The sequence below is a fragment of the Coturnix japonica genome, chromosome 2 (genome assembly GCF_054131305.1).
Source record: "Coturnix japonica strain WE chromosome 2, WE-NBRP24, whole genome shotgun sequence".
NCBI classification, from domain to species: Eukaryota; Metazoa; Chordata; class Aves; order Galliformes; family Phasianidae; genus Coturnix; species Coturnix japonica.
Genome location: NC_140664.1, coordinates 74,466,350 through 74,480,157, shown reverse-complemented (window position 1 = coordinate 74,480,157; position 13,808 = coordinate 74,466,350). Strand labels below are relative to the sequence as shown.

The 13,808-nt window shown below is 47.1% G+C and overlaps 1 protein-coding gene and 1 long non-coding RNA gene across 8 annotated transcripts in view; one reads left to right on the top strand and one right to left on the bottom strand.

Moving 5' to 3' along the window:
- RREB1 (ras responsive element binding protein 1) overlaps positions 1–13,808 on the top strand; it is a 115,536-nt gene that overhangs the window by 17,569 nt on the left and 84,159 nt on the right. The gene's annotated exons all lie outside the window — the stretch shown is intronic.
- Positions 11,644–13,017, bottom strand: LOC146761952 (uncharacterized). Its single transcript, XR_014942779.1, has 2 exons — positions 12,694–13,017; positions 11,644–12,603 (listed from the first exon to the last, which is right to left on the bottom strand). It is a non-coding gene; the product is annotated as an uncharacterized LOC146761952 (long non-coding RNA).

Sequence of the window (13,808 nt, the reverse complement as noted above, 5' to 3'; positions counted from 1 at the left end):
TGCATCCTCTTCAGAGGTGCTGATACAAGTGTTTGTGGGCTTTCCTCTGGGAATGAAATCACGGAAATGGTCTGAGTCGACAGTCCTCTTCCATTCTTTTCTGTCTTATAGCAGTCACACCCTGCAAACTTTTGTTTTGGTTGCTAAAAGGGAAGCAAACCATAGGCTTTCCCAGTATGGGAATGAGCAGCTGGGGAAAGAGGAAGAGCTTCTGGGAGGTGCTTACCCACCATGCAGGAATCACCAAACAACGTGCTGTTTGCACAAATAGACTCGAGAGTTTCAGCTGTGAAGCTGGTCTCTTCTTCCCACTGTACCACGCATTGATGCAAAGCTCTTTATTGCATTAGCTGCGCAAAAAATCTGTTGCTTCTGTAAATGGTGTCGTCTTCGGCTGTTCTTTCTGCTTCCACAGTCATTTCCATCTTAAGAGGAGAGTATCTTTCTTAATTACGCTTGATATTGTGTAAGGAAGTCGTGTTTCATCATGTCAGATTGTGGTCCAGGTTTTGTTCTGGCTGAGCTGGTACAAATCTCACACATCCTTGCCAACGTTGGTGCAGTGTCTTTAGTGGGGGAAGTCAGTTTGCAGCAAGTAGCGGGAGCAGAGTATCAGTCACTGCAGAGAGGTTGTACCAGTGGAGCTGAACTAATAGTGAGGACTCTCAGAGAGCCCAGACTTCCCTTAAGAGGGGTATATTTATATTAAAAGCCAACTAAATGCTGCCACAGCACGTTTCCAAGAAAGCTGCCATATTGCGAGCGAAGATGGACTGTGAAGGGGCTTTGTGGCATATACACATTTGGTACAGGCTCCGCCAGCGGCTGTCGCCAGTTCCAATAGTCCATTTGTTTTTAGATTTCTGAAGTTACAGCTTCTCCAGGGAGCAGCACGTAAAACAGGACGACCCGTAGAAAGCCAGAACTGCAGCCAAAAGACACCTCCTTTTTGTGTCTGCGTGTTGCAGCTGTCTATCTCTTGGCAGCAGGCAGCGTGGTGTAGAATGTGATGTTTCAGCGCTGAAGCATGAAAGAGCGAATTAAGGAGTTCAGGACTTAAAATGGTTTTCTTCTCCGGGGGATTTCAGTCTTCATCATCGCTTAATTATTTGGAGGCTGTTTGCAGAGGTGTTTATTTCTTTCAGTAATTCTTTATACTCAAAACATGAGAAACTGAGACAGGTCACTAACTCTTTTCTCAGTTATTCTACAGTTTAGTAATCAGATGAATTATAGTCAGTTGTATTGATACCCAGCTGGGAGGAAACCTGAAAAAGAGGATGTGTGTATTTCTTCAGGGGAAGAGAGGAGGAAAGAGGAGGCTGAATGCTTTATCAGTGAAACAGGCTTGTGTATAAGCCAAATGTTGTTTTGGTTTAGGAATGTCATCGCAGGTAATATCATTTCAGTAGTGTTTAAACTGGTTCTGTACAAACTGGATGGCATCATAATGCCTTTAACCTCCCTTGGTGACAGAGGAGCCGTGACACTGGGAACACTTGTGTTCCAGGGTATGAAGGTGTACAGCAGAATGGCACAGGAGAGGTGAGATGACCCACTGCAAGGTGTCCAGGTGAGAACTGTGAGTAGCTTTTTGTTAATCCAGCCTTGCCTGGGACACGATCTCCTTTAGGTTTGTAGAGGTACAGCTACCCACCTGCAAATGTTCAGTCAGAGTAGGCAGGTATGGGCTGATTGTGCTGCTCTTGTGCTGGCCAGGATCACATATCTCTACTTTGAAGGTGGTTGCTCAACCTCCATGAAGTCTGTAAGTCACCTTGGGAAGAGGAGAAGGATGAGCACTTGGTGCCTGAGGTCTGTTAGGCTGCACTTCCCTTGCGCGGTGCAGGGCAGCCTGGCCACGTTCTTGCAGCAAATGGAGGAAGTGGTGCTGGCAGCAGCCCTCGTGCTGGATGTCCTTGCACTGTGGGGCTGGATGCTGGTCACATGCAGCACCAAGGTGGAGACAACAGGAAAAATCCAAATTTGTGGACTGTGGGTGAAGCAAGACCAACTTTCCAGAGTGCTTCACTGTGGAGGGACGGAGATTGTTTCTACAGGCGGGCAGCGTGGAAAGTACCACGGGAAGGAGCTGGGGAAGGATGGAGGGGGCCGGTCGCTGCTCTGCCTGCTTGCTGACTAAACAGTTATGTCAGCTGGCAGTCGGAGCAGCCTGGGGATTTGCGATAGCTCCTGGAGGGTGGGGGCGGCTGTGCGGGGGGAAGGGAGGGGAAGGGAAGGGCCGGTCGTGCAGCAAGCAGCAATTGCTGCTCCTGCCTGCCGTGGCGCAGAGGACAGAGGCCTGGCTGCAGGCCTTGCTGGGAAGCTTTTCCAGCCGTGCCCAAGCAACAGGGAACGTGCTTGTTGAAATAGTCACAGCATCTCAGAGAGCAGCCTGTTACAAAGTGCGGGAGGGCCTTCCAGCCTTGCCTGCTGAGCTGCGCGCACAGCGCACATGGCACAAGCACATGACACTGTGGAACAGAGCAGCCCCTCTGTCCCCCGTGCCGTGCTCACAGAAATCCCAAATAGTGGTGTTGAAACTGCACTGAAGTGCTACCTGCTGTCCTGCCGCAGGGACAGCCCCCCCCGTGTGAGCTGCTGGAAAGTGGACTGTGAATCCTGGCTGCCGTTCAAGTTGAGTGTTTCCTTCCTTGGCCTTGAAGGCAGATGGAGTCCAGGCTGGCCTTTGGGCAGAGCAGGAGGCATTTATAATGATTCCTGCAGGTTGCTGGTGTTTAAATCCCGTTTTTCTGTTCTTGTTTTGTTTTCCATAAATCAGGTGCTGTAAAACTGGAATAGCCTTGGAGCAGCTGTGGCTTTTCACCTGTGTGCTTTCCTCTCCTCCTCCTCCCCCCACCAGGAGTAAGCAAAGGACGGGTTGCATGTGAATCACCTCTGCGCCTACCTAACTTCTCCTGTCCCAGCAGCAAAAGACAGAGAAGGCCGCTGTCCTGACAGGCAGAAAGGGTGTGTGTCTCAATTGCGTGAGGTCAGCTGAGTTAGCTGAACGCATTAAAAAAAAAAAACACGGAGCCCTCTTGATGCTCCTTAGGTACAGCATGCTGTGTCTGAAGCCATGCTTGTGGCTGTGTGAGACCATCTAATGTGTTAACCTGCGTCTTAATGAACATTAAGGTGGGTTTTTAGAAGTGTTAATCTGACTCAACTGAGCTGACACAGAGGTAGCTCTCAGCGAACCCATCTTGCCCACATGGGCAAGCTTGCTTAAGTTAGCAGGACCAGCTCCAGTCTTTCTAATGGCCTAGTTAAGATGATTTAAGATCGTCTGCCTTTTCTGTTTCTTTTTCCCTCCCCAAAGCCATAGGAAAACGTTCATATTTGCGATGTTGAAATCTATGGATCTAAACCAGGAGATGCTTTTTTTTTTTTTTTCTTTTTGGCTTTTGTGCAGCTCTCATCACCTTGGTGCAGTTCTTACATGGGTGTGTTGTGCCTGGCACTCCTTCACAGCACACCTGAATGCTATTCTATGCACGAGTTAAATGGCAGCGTGATTGCATTGTACCTTGAAATGCTTTGCTGAGCGGCCTTACAGATGACCAGGGCAGCTGGGCTCTTTCTTCTTTTAAATGTTCCGCTTATGACAGACCAAAAGAGCAAGAACTTGATGAGAGAGTTTTACAGCTGATAAAATGTGAACCCCTAAACATCTGGCTCTTTTTCCTGCTTATAATAGGTAAAAAGGCTTGGTTTTGTTTTGATTTTATTTTGAAACTGGGGGGAAAAAAGTCTTCTGGACTTAGGTTAGGGGTGAGGGTTAGGGCAAGTGAAAAAAGAAATGGAGGAAAGACCTCACTGCTGACTTGGGAGATGTGTTTGACCTCCTCAGCTTTATGCGCTTGTCTGGGTTTTCAGCCAAAGGCTCCCACTTTGAGAAAGGCTCGCTTCTCGTGCTGAACTATTTTTTGACGCAGTGAATGAATGCAATATGTTAACGCTCCTGTAAGCCCCAGAATTGCTTGGCTGCCCCTTGCCCTGCCTGCCTCATACTGGCTGAAAAGGTACCATTGTTTGTTCTGCAAACAGAGGGTGATGTTTGTTTCCAAGGTGACTGTGGCTCTGTTGCTGCCCTCTAGTACAAAATTAAAATGGCTTTAAACACCTGAGAGCATCCCATTGTCACTGGAGATGGTGGGAAGGAGGAAAGAGCGGTTTAATATTGATCTCTGGTCTGTTTATTAGAAAAAAAGGCAAAGATAATGTCAGTTATCTAAGAAGTGGAGTGCATGCATTTGGTTTATATTACAAAACATTATCCATACATAGTACACAGATACAACACTTGTTAATAATAAGGATGCCAGCGAACATAGGATCTTTCAAACATATTGGACAGATGTTAGTTATCATTTCAGTTTACAGTAGGAATATTCTGCTTTTTCAGTTACTTAAATCAGAGGATATGCTGAAGATGTTGCTCAAGTGGAGATATATCAGCTTCCTGAAAGGAAAGCTGGAAGGAAATATTAGCAGTTCTGCTAAACTTGTGGATTTTCAGATTGTTTTGGGAAATGATGATTTGGCAGTAAAATACACATCCCCGGAGAGAAACTCCCAGCAGTCAGTTCTGTGGCTGCTTTTGTGCATTCTTGCATTCCATCATTCTACCTGTATGATTCTCAGAGTGGCACCTCGCTTTTGAACATCTAGGTGGATGGATTAGGAGCACTTTAACGTGCTCTCCCTGTGCTGCCTGCTGATCTACTGATATACCTGCTTAGTATAGGGGGGAGTAAGCTGGGGAGAAAAAACAACTTTTTTTAATTGGTCACGGATGCTGCTAGCAGAACTTTGCCTTCCTCCCCATCAGGTTCTGTACAGTTCATACACAGGTTTCAGTAAACATTAACCACTTTTATCAGGGCTCACAGCATGCTGAATGGTTAGCAAAGAGCATGTACTGAGAGGGACAGAGAAAATGAACAAGTCCAAGGTCAAAAGGATGGTAGATTTTTCCTTCGTTAAAGTACATGGTGGAGAAGGTTGACGATACTCGGTGGAAAAAGTAGGTCTGTGTGAGAAACCTGGTTCTTGCCCTTTGACTTTTGTCTGAGTGAAGGCAGTTGGATGTTCTGTGAGGAGGATGCGCATCATCAGTATTTCTCTACTCTGGTAGGATACTCAGGTTGTCAGCTTTCCTCATGCTCATATTCAGGGCAACGTGAACTCTTTATGCCCTGGACCAGTCCCGAGCAAAGTATGATCTCTGCTATCACTGTCATATCCTTATATAGACCTGCTCCTGCCCAGCATCCACAAAGCTTGCACTGACTTTAGCAGTGCTCACAGGCAGCAGGAGATTGTGATTTCCTCCCCTCTCTGCCCGTGTGAAGCAGTGATACAAAGCCATCCTGATTAGAAAGAGCTGGCTAAGAAACTGTGTGGTTTAGCGATTTGCCTCACCTTTCTTTCTCATGGGTGGCTTGGATGTTTTGTTATTGCTTCTGAGGGGTGCAGCGCTGCTAATTTTGTTGCAAAGTGATTTGCTGTAGTGATGAAAAAATAGTTGATCAGCTTAGCAGTGAAAATGGGGAAAACTGTAGTTAATTAAATGATTTGAAGCTGAGATGTGAGAGTTTTGAAAAGAACACGTGACCTACCTCAGTGAGCTTGGTTGAAGCATCTGATCACAGAATCAAGAGCTGTAGGGGTTGGAAGGGAACTTGGGGGATCAAGTCCAACCGTCCTGCTTAAAAGAAGGTTCCCTGCAGTACATTGCGTAGGTAGGTGTCCAGGTGGATCTTGAGCATCTCCAGAGGAGGGGACTCCACAACCTCTGTGGACAGCCTGTTCCAGTGCTCTGTTACCCTTAAAGAGGTTGGATTTTGTTTTATTTATTTATTTATAAGCATTGATATGATGCCCCCTCAATCTTCTCCAGGCTGAACAGCCCTGGGTCTCTCAGTCTTTTCTCCTAAGGAAGATGCTCCAGGCCCCATCTTGGTAACCCTCCTCTGGACTCTTTCTAGAAATTCCCTGTCTTTCTGGAACTGAGGAGCCCAGATGTGGACCCAGTACTTCAGATGTGGCCTCAGCAGAGCAGAGGAAGAGAAATGCTTCCCTTGACCTGTTGGCAAATTCTGAAGTTATTTTTAATTGTGCAAATCAACGTATCCTGTCCCTCCTAGCTCCAGTCAAATAACGTTTTGTGAAAGAAAGAAGCGGCAGGGTTCACCTGCGTGTTTCCTAGAAGATAAAATCGTTGAGAGGTTGTACTCATTGGAAAAACAGAGATTTCCTCAAGTGACACATCAAACACGAAAGAAATCCAAACTGCCTGTGAATGATCTGACGGTAGTTTGAGAAACACCCTCCCCTGCGTGCCCCTCAAATCAGAAACGTCTGTGAGCACAGTTAAAAATCTCATCTTTGTGGTGACACAGATGATTCAGTGCAGGAAACGAGAAGGATCTCATTCAGCAGCTAAGTATTTGTGGGGCGGGGGTGTGAGGTTCGTGGTGTTTCGGCACACCCGGCTAGAAAGCTTCGGGCTCCTTTCTATCCTGAATTTGCTGCTGATCTGAATCAGGGCTGCTACCTGAAGCATCGTGCGAGAGGCAAATTCCTTCTTCGTTCTACTTGGATCAGCTGAGAGAGCAAAGAAAGACAAAAGGGGAATCTGTAGCTGTTGGTTTCTTTTAACTGTGGATATTAGCAGTGCCTTGTGATGAGAAATGCAGGGTGACAGGCCTGTGGATGGAGACTGTTGCTTCCACACTGCTTGTGGCCCATGTCCTTCCTCTGGCAGTGGCCTCCTGCTAGGAGTGGTGGGGGGAGAAGAGCTGTGGGTGAGGGCTTGCAATTGCAGCCTCTTCGAAGTGGCCCTCGTTCATCTAAATATAAAATACGGACTGTGGTTTTGGTCTTAAATATTTGTGGGATTTCAGCAAACCACTACAAAGTAAACAGCAGCTAAAAGCGACACATTTTAAGGCAGGATTTTCTGTTTTGTTTTTCTTTTGTAAGGTGATGTGGACACTCATATGGTGTGACTCGGTGTTCAGATTGAAGGCATTTTTCTGAATTCGAGCAATTCTTTGTTCATCTCTTATTCACAAAATTCCCTTAAAGAGCTTTACAGTTTTTCAGGAGGTCAGTGTGTAATTTTTTTTTAGTTCTATTGATGTTCTTCCATAGCTGTCCCAGTGATCTCCCTTCTTTTCTTAATAAGCAGGTCATGTATGGTATTAGCAGCTTTTGTGTAAGTCTGTGAAGAGAAACTGAATCATATGTGCAAGGTGGTCATCCCCCTGTAATCAGCGTTTCAAGTACTGTGTTTGATTTTTGGGCCTCCTGCTACAAGAAAGACATTGAGGCCCTGGAGTGTGTCCAGAGAAGGGCAATGAAGCTGAGAGGGATCTGGAACACAAGTCTTATGGGGAATGGCTGAGAGCTCTTGGATTGTTCAGTCTGGAGAAGAGGAGGCTCAGGGGAGACCTTATCAGTCTCTACAGCTCCCTGAAAGGTGATTGTAGTGAGGTGGATGTTAGCCTGTTTTCCTAGGTCGCAGTAATAGGATGCGAGGTAATAGCCATACATTATGCCAGGGGAGGTTCAAGTTGGATACTAGGAAAAAGAAAGAGAGGTGAGGCAGTGGCACAGGCTGCCCAGGGGGTGGTTAATCAACGTCACTGGAGGTGTTCAAGAAACATGTGGATGTGGCACTGAGAGACATGGTTAGTGGGCATGGTGGGGATGGGGTAATGGTTGGACTAGATGAGCTTAGTGAACTTTTCCAACCTTAACGTTTCTATGATTCTATGAATTTAAATTCTAAAATATATAGATTTAGTACTAAGGGCAAGTTTAGTGGGAACGTGTGTGTCAACTTTTGCCTTATCTGGAAACTTTCCAAGGAATAAAGCAGGAAAGACGGTTTTTAGATTGTTTTAATGCCTCTGCAAAGACTTCAGCAGTTATATAGCTGCTGTAGGTCCTCAACTGATAACAAGCACCAACAAAGTGACTTTTCATGCAGGTTTTTGGTGTTTTGTGTCTTTTTTTTTTTTTTTTTTTTTTGAGATTATTTATGCAAATACAGCACAGTGTTTATTGCAATAGCAATTATTTACAATTCTCAGATGGTAAACCAAAGCATTACTATTCATCTCTTGCCTTGATACCCTGTGGAAAGCCTGCTCAGTTTTCCCTGCCATAACTGGCTGGGTGTGCTCCCGGCTTTTGTTCCTCATTTCCAACAGACTCACAGGTTTTGTCTGCCTTGTATCACAGAGGCACAGGAAGGGCTCGCTCTTGATGAACCACTCATCCTGTTTTTAGAAAGAAAAAAAAAAAGAAGTTCTGTGGAAAAACACATATATTGTCAGTGCTGCAGTCCTGTTTCATGAAGGGATCTCAAAGAATGGTCAGGTATGCAGTGGGCAGGAAGAATTACGTATGTCCCTTTCTAGATACCCTTGCAGAGTCTTCGGTGTATTCTCTGAAATCTTTGGTGTAGAAAGTCCTTTGATAGTATCATGTAGGGACTCTGTCAACTCTTACCCAAGTTTTCTGTAGTCTTTCCTTTAACTGGGTCTTTCCTGTCTAGAGAAGATACCTCTTTACCCCATAACTACCATGTTCAGGCTCAACTTACTACAAAAGTTTCATCTTCCTGTAAGATATGAGAGACCTCTGTGCTGTGCAAATGCTCGCAGAAAATGTGATGGATGCCTTGTTGTAGCCTTGGGGCAGCCAAGAATGATTGATGAGACATTTCTCCTTTTTGATCAGAGTGCAGGCAGGCCTCAGCTCATTTCTCCTCTGAGAGGAACTCTCCCTGGCCTTCCCACTGAACTTCAGGTACAGTCTGTAATTTTTGGGGTTGGTTTTTAGTGGCCGGTCTCAGCAGAACTCAGTCTCAGTAGAGGAGGTTGTATGCATTTATTAATATGCTGTACTTTTCCGTTTAGGAAGACATGTATGTTCACTTCTGTGTGTGCCTTATGTATCTGAGAATTTGACCTCAGCACTGCAGTTTGGAGGATGCCTGGTGCCCACTTCCTGGGTTGAGGGCAGGCAGTACAGCACGGTCCCACTTTGCAGCAGAACCTGGGCACCCACGGACCCTGTCTGCACACAAGGGACGTTCTGGGACTTCAGGAGTACACCCACAGCCTGCATCTGGCAGCCCTCAGGCCAGGAACATTATGAAGTGGGAAGCGTAAGACGTACGACCTGCTGTTCCTGTAGGAGCATGGTCAGGGCCGCCACTCTGGCGGGGTTTCTCCATCCTGTGGCTTGTTGGTAGACACCCAGGTGTGGATTGTTGACCAGGTGAATCCTCCAGATGGGCCACACAGGGCCAGCATCCTCGTGCTGAGGTAGCAGGGGGCCAAGCAAAGTTCCACAGCCATAGAGTCTAGGTTGCTTCAGCCTTGCAGCTCTGGTGGAGGGTCGTACATTCAAAGCACTCGTGACTTCCTCGTTAGGATGCAGACTCTTTAAATTTTTATTAAAGGGATTGTCTGTGCTGACATTTAGCTAGCACCAGATGTTGGCTTTTCGTTACCAGTGTGGAGGTGGCATAGCTAATAAAGGCGAGGGTAAAAGACTTGTGTGAAGCTGTCAGATGCGGCTTTGTGTGCTGCAGCCTGCGTGATGTCTGTCGCGTCTTCATGGGCCAGTGTTCTACAAGAAGGCTGGCGTTTCTCTTCTTCCTTTTCTTCTGCACTCTTGACTGGCCAAGTGTTTTCCAAGTGCTTGTCTTTTTCAGGTGGCGATGCTCATTTGTTACGCGCTCGCTAATGCAGTCAGGGTACAAAGGTAGCTCAGTGGCAGTTTGTTTCATTCCATGTGTTTTGATATTTCTTCAGCACATAACTTTCCTGTAGATCATACTTCTCCCCCTCAACCTCTTTTCACCATCCCCTCCCTCAGAAAATGTCAGCAACCGATTGTTTCCCTTGCAGAGCTTAGAGCCCCTAGACAGAGGCTTTCCCAGCTTTATGAATGCACTGTTTGTTGCTGAGGGCACAACTGTTCGATATAACTGGCTGCATCCCACTCTGCTTCGGACCAGCATGCACTACAGCCAGTCTGTGCATAAACCAGATTTTTGTATTAAATGGCACCATTTTGTCCACAGCAGCAGTCTGTCTGTCTTTTGTGTGTGTGCGCGTGTGAGACTTGCAGCTTTCAGATGCAAAATGTAGAAAGAACAGTAGTTTTGCAGAAATAAGTGTTACTCAGTGAGCATACGTTGCCACTCGAAGGCTTATTTTTCTTAGGGAGTTCCTGATGATTGGTATTTCTTACTTATTTTGTGTAGGCGGGCCAAGGCAAAAACAAGTTTTTAAATGTTTTATGAAGTGGATACGGAGTGTAATGTTACAGATGTAGTTGTGTTATCAGGGGCACTCTCAGTTATAACTTCAGTGGAAATGCATTTAGCTCACTGAACATGTCGGTGCTTACTTACCTTTACTCTGTTTCATCAAACTGCTTTATTTCCCCTCCTACCTGCTTCTTATTTTGCTAGGGACTGCATAGAAGATGCTGTGCGCTTCACTTATGTCTGAGGAAATGGCATCCCATGTGAAACCCGGTGCTTCTCTTTGCTGCTCTCCCCAATTACTCCCTGCCTAAGGTCAGTGTAGTTCGGCCATGGCACAGGCCTGCAGCCCTCAGCCATACTGTGCCTGGGGCAGTAGGAGGAGCTGCGTGGCACAGAGCTCCATCACAGCCACAAGGGAGGCTGTGTGAGGCTGTGGTCCCAGCAGCTAAATCACTGCTCATCCACACTCTTTGCTTGCTGCCTTTGTCACAGTGCCTGGCATTTCTCCTCAGAAGCACGGTGCCCTCTTCTCATCTCTCTGCTTATTTACCTGCTGAGTGCCTCCTACAAATAAGAACACCTCTAAAGCAGCCCTGCCACCTCAGAGCTTGTACTATGTAGAAATCCTTTCCATGCTCCTTCACTGTATTTAATAAGCAGGGGAAACTAGTAGCGCCCACTTATAGGAAGGCGGTGGTGCAGAAGATGAGGATTCCCCACCTCACCTGCTTTTGGATACTCATTCTGAGCCCTGGGCAGGTTTGACTAAAACATAATAATCCCCCCACCTAAAAGGAATACATACAACTTTACAGCCCACCCTCATCATGTTTCTCTGTATATTCACTGCCCACATAATGTTACCCACGAGATGTGGGTGGGAGGAGGAAACTTGTTCTCTTTCATGTGACGGCAGCGCAGTTAAGAATTGCAGCAGGCTTTAGGCGCTCGTGTGACCAAAGTGGTAGATGGTTTCTAGTAGCTGGTGGGGAATTTCTCAGGCACATCTCCACGTCTCAGCTTCCTGGTGGACAGCCCACGGAAGGATGCAGATCTGCTCTCCGTGTGATTGCTCATTTGTTAGGAACTGGCAAGTGCATAGTGTGCAGAAACAAAGGCCGCCCTGGCCTGAAAAGCCCCCAAAGACAAGTCGTGTAGTAAATACATCTGTAAAGCAGCGTTTGAGTTACAGGCTGCCTGCGGCTCACGCACTTGCACTCCATCTCTTCCCCTCATCCCTTACTGCCTTAAAAAGGGACGGCAAAATAGCTTGATAAAACGCAGCAAGTGCTAAACTGTTGATATGATTAAAAGAAGAAAAAAGAAGAGTCTTAGCCGAAGCATATGTCTGCAGCACTTTAATCTTTTATGGATTGCATACTTGCTGTGGGAGTGGAAGGGGATGTTGCAGGCTTACTTTCAATGCACGCAGAAATCTTTCCCACAGCACGAGAGCTCCCTGGAAAACATATGAAACAACTGACGGGAAACCAGGCCATTTCTTGTGCCCAGCACTCATTGCTCTGAGGGATTTACTTTGCTCCGAGTGATTTGCTGTGCTCAGAAGGTCGTTTAATCATCTCTCTTCTTTGTTGGTTTCTTTTAGTGCATTTCACGCATGCTGCTGCTGTGATCGAGCCGTGTGTGTGTTACTGAGCTTTTTAGGGGTCCGTGTTTCTGCCCCATGTCTTTGCCCCCAGTTCCTTTGTTACTGTGCTCCCGTGATGAATGCATCTGTTGCTTAAAATGGCTACTGAGCAAGCCCACGTTCTTGCCATCGGTCAGAAACTGTTCAGCCCATGTCAAACCCCCCGCAGAGCTTTGAGTTGATGCCTGTGTTGCTTAGCAGGTAGATGGCTGATCTTTGGGCTGTCCATTAACCCCATGGGTACTGCACACAGTGAAAAGACATAAATCTGCTGCAGTGGTGAGAACGTGTCCCAGTGCTGCCACCCCCACTCTCTGCTTAGATTTTCGGGGCATGCAGTTTTCTGAGCGTGTGGTTTGGGGTTTTCTCTGCTTTACTTCCCCACCCCCTTATTGTTTGTGTAGTTTTTACTTTTGAGGCGCTAGAGGAGTAGCGATGAAGGCGATGGGCTGACACCGGTGGGTTGGCAGTGTCGCTGGGTTGGTCAGGTTGCTTCTGTTCCCTGTCATAAAGAAGCCACGTGTCCAGGATCAGCCTGTGTCGGGCTCAACGTTTCGTTTTCTGGCATCCCCTTCCCGTGGGCCGGTGTTTGTGCTGGAGCGTGACAGGGTGTGAAAGGTGTCGGAGCAGAGAAGGGGCTGCAGCTGGGCTCCGGCTGCCAACAGAAAAGCAAACCAACAAAACGAGAGTTAAACGGAACATACCATAGAACAGGTTAGGCAGGACTCTGAAGCCAGATACGAACCTTCTGCTGCGCTTTAAGGCATCTTTAGTTCACCCTCCTCCCTCTGCCCTTTCAGGATTGTTCTCCCCCCTGTTATGAAATAGGCCTGTGCGGACTCGGCTTCATCGCCGGCAGGCGGGGTGCTGCGGCGCTGGCTCGCCTGCTGCCAGCTGTTTGTGGAGAAGGAGCGGGTGCACTTGTCTGTGCCCATCATCCCCTCTGCACAGCACAGCATGCGCCTGGCTGCCTTGTGGACTTCCCCAGGCCCTGAAGTACCCGTGGAGGCAGAGAGGAGATGGAGAGCGCAGGCAGGTGGAGCTGGCTGGGCTGATACTCCCAGCAGTTAATCATTACTCGCAGCATAACCTGTTCCTGTTTTCTAGAGGTTTCACTGGCACCTGTGGCCAGGAGCACGAGGGGTATGTGACAGACTGCTTTCCAAGCAGCAAGCTTGGTGTCTGGTGCACGACATCAGTCCTTCTGTAACATGTTTATGCCTGATCCTTCAGTAAACATACCATATATAGCCTGGTGAGTGCTCGCCATAACACCCTGCTGCAACTTCAGTGGTACCGTGCAAATTCCTTCGCTCCTGGTAACCAGCTGGCAAATAGGATGTCACCATGTGTAATGTAAATATATCCCACCAGTGACTTTTATTTTTAATCAGCCTGTGTTTTGGATCACAGTAGCCTGAAGTCTGGCATTTTGAGAAACAGGGGGGGTTGCACACAAGTTATCAAAGGATGGGCTGAGTCCTGTGCGTGTGCTGTTGTTGCAGAGTAAAGATGCTGCTCTTACCATAAATGTCATACAAGGCTCATGTTTATGAATCAATGGCTCAGGGACTCTTTTTGAGACATTTTCCTTTTCTCCCTCTCTGTTTATTATACCTGTTGCCTCCTAGGTGATGCTTAAGGTACGATCCGTTGAGAGCTTTCTCTTTTCATTCTAGCATCTTTCATAGTGTTTCTCCCCTTCCTCTTTCTCTCTGCCTCCCGTTTGCTCACCTGGTGCCAGCAGTGCACTCAGCGCAGCAGAGAATGTGAGAAGCAGCTCTCAGGCTGGATTCACAGCTTTCTTCATCAGCTGTTACATATGGATTGCCTTCAGCTTTTTTTCTTTTTTCTTTTCTT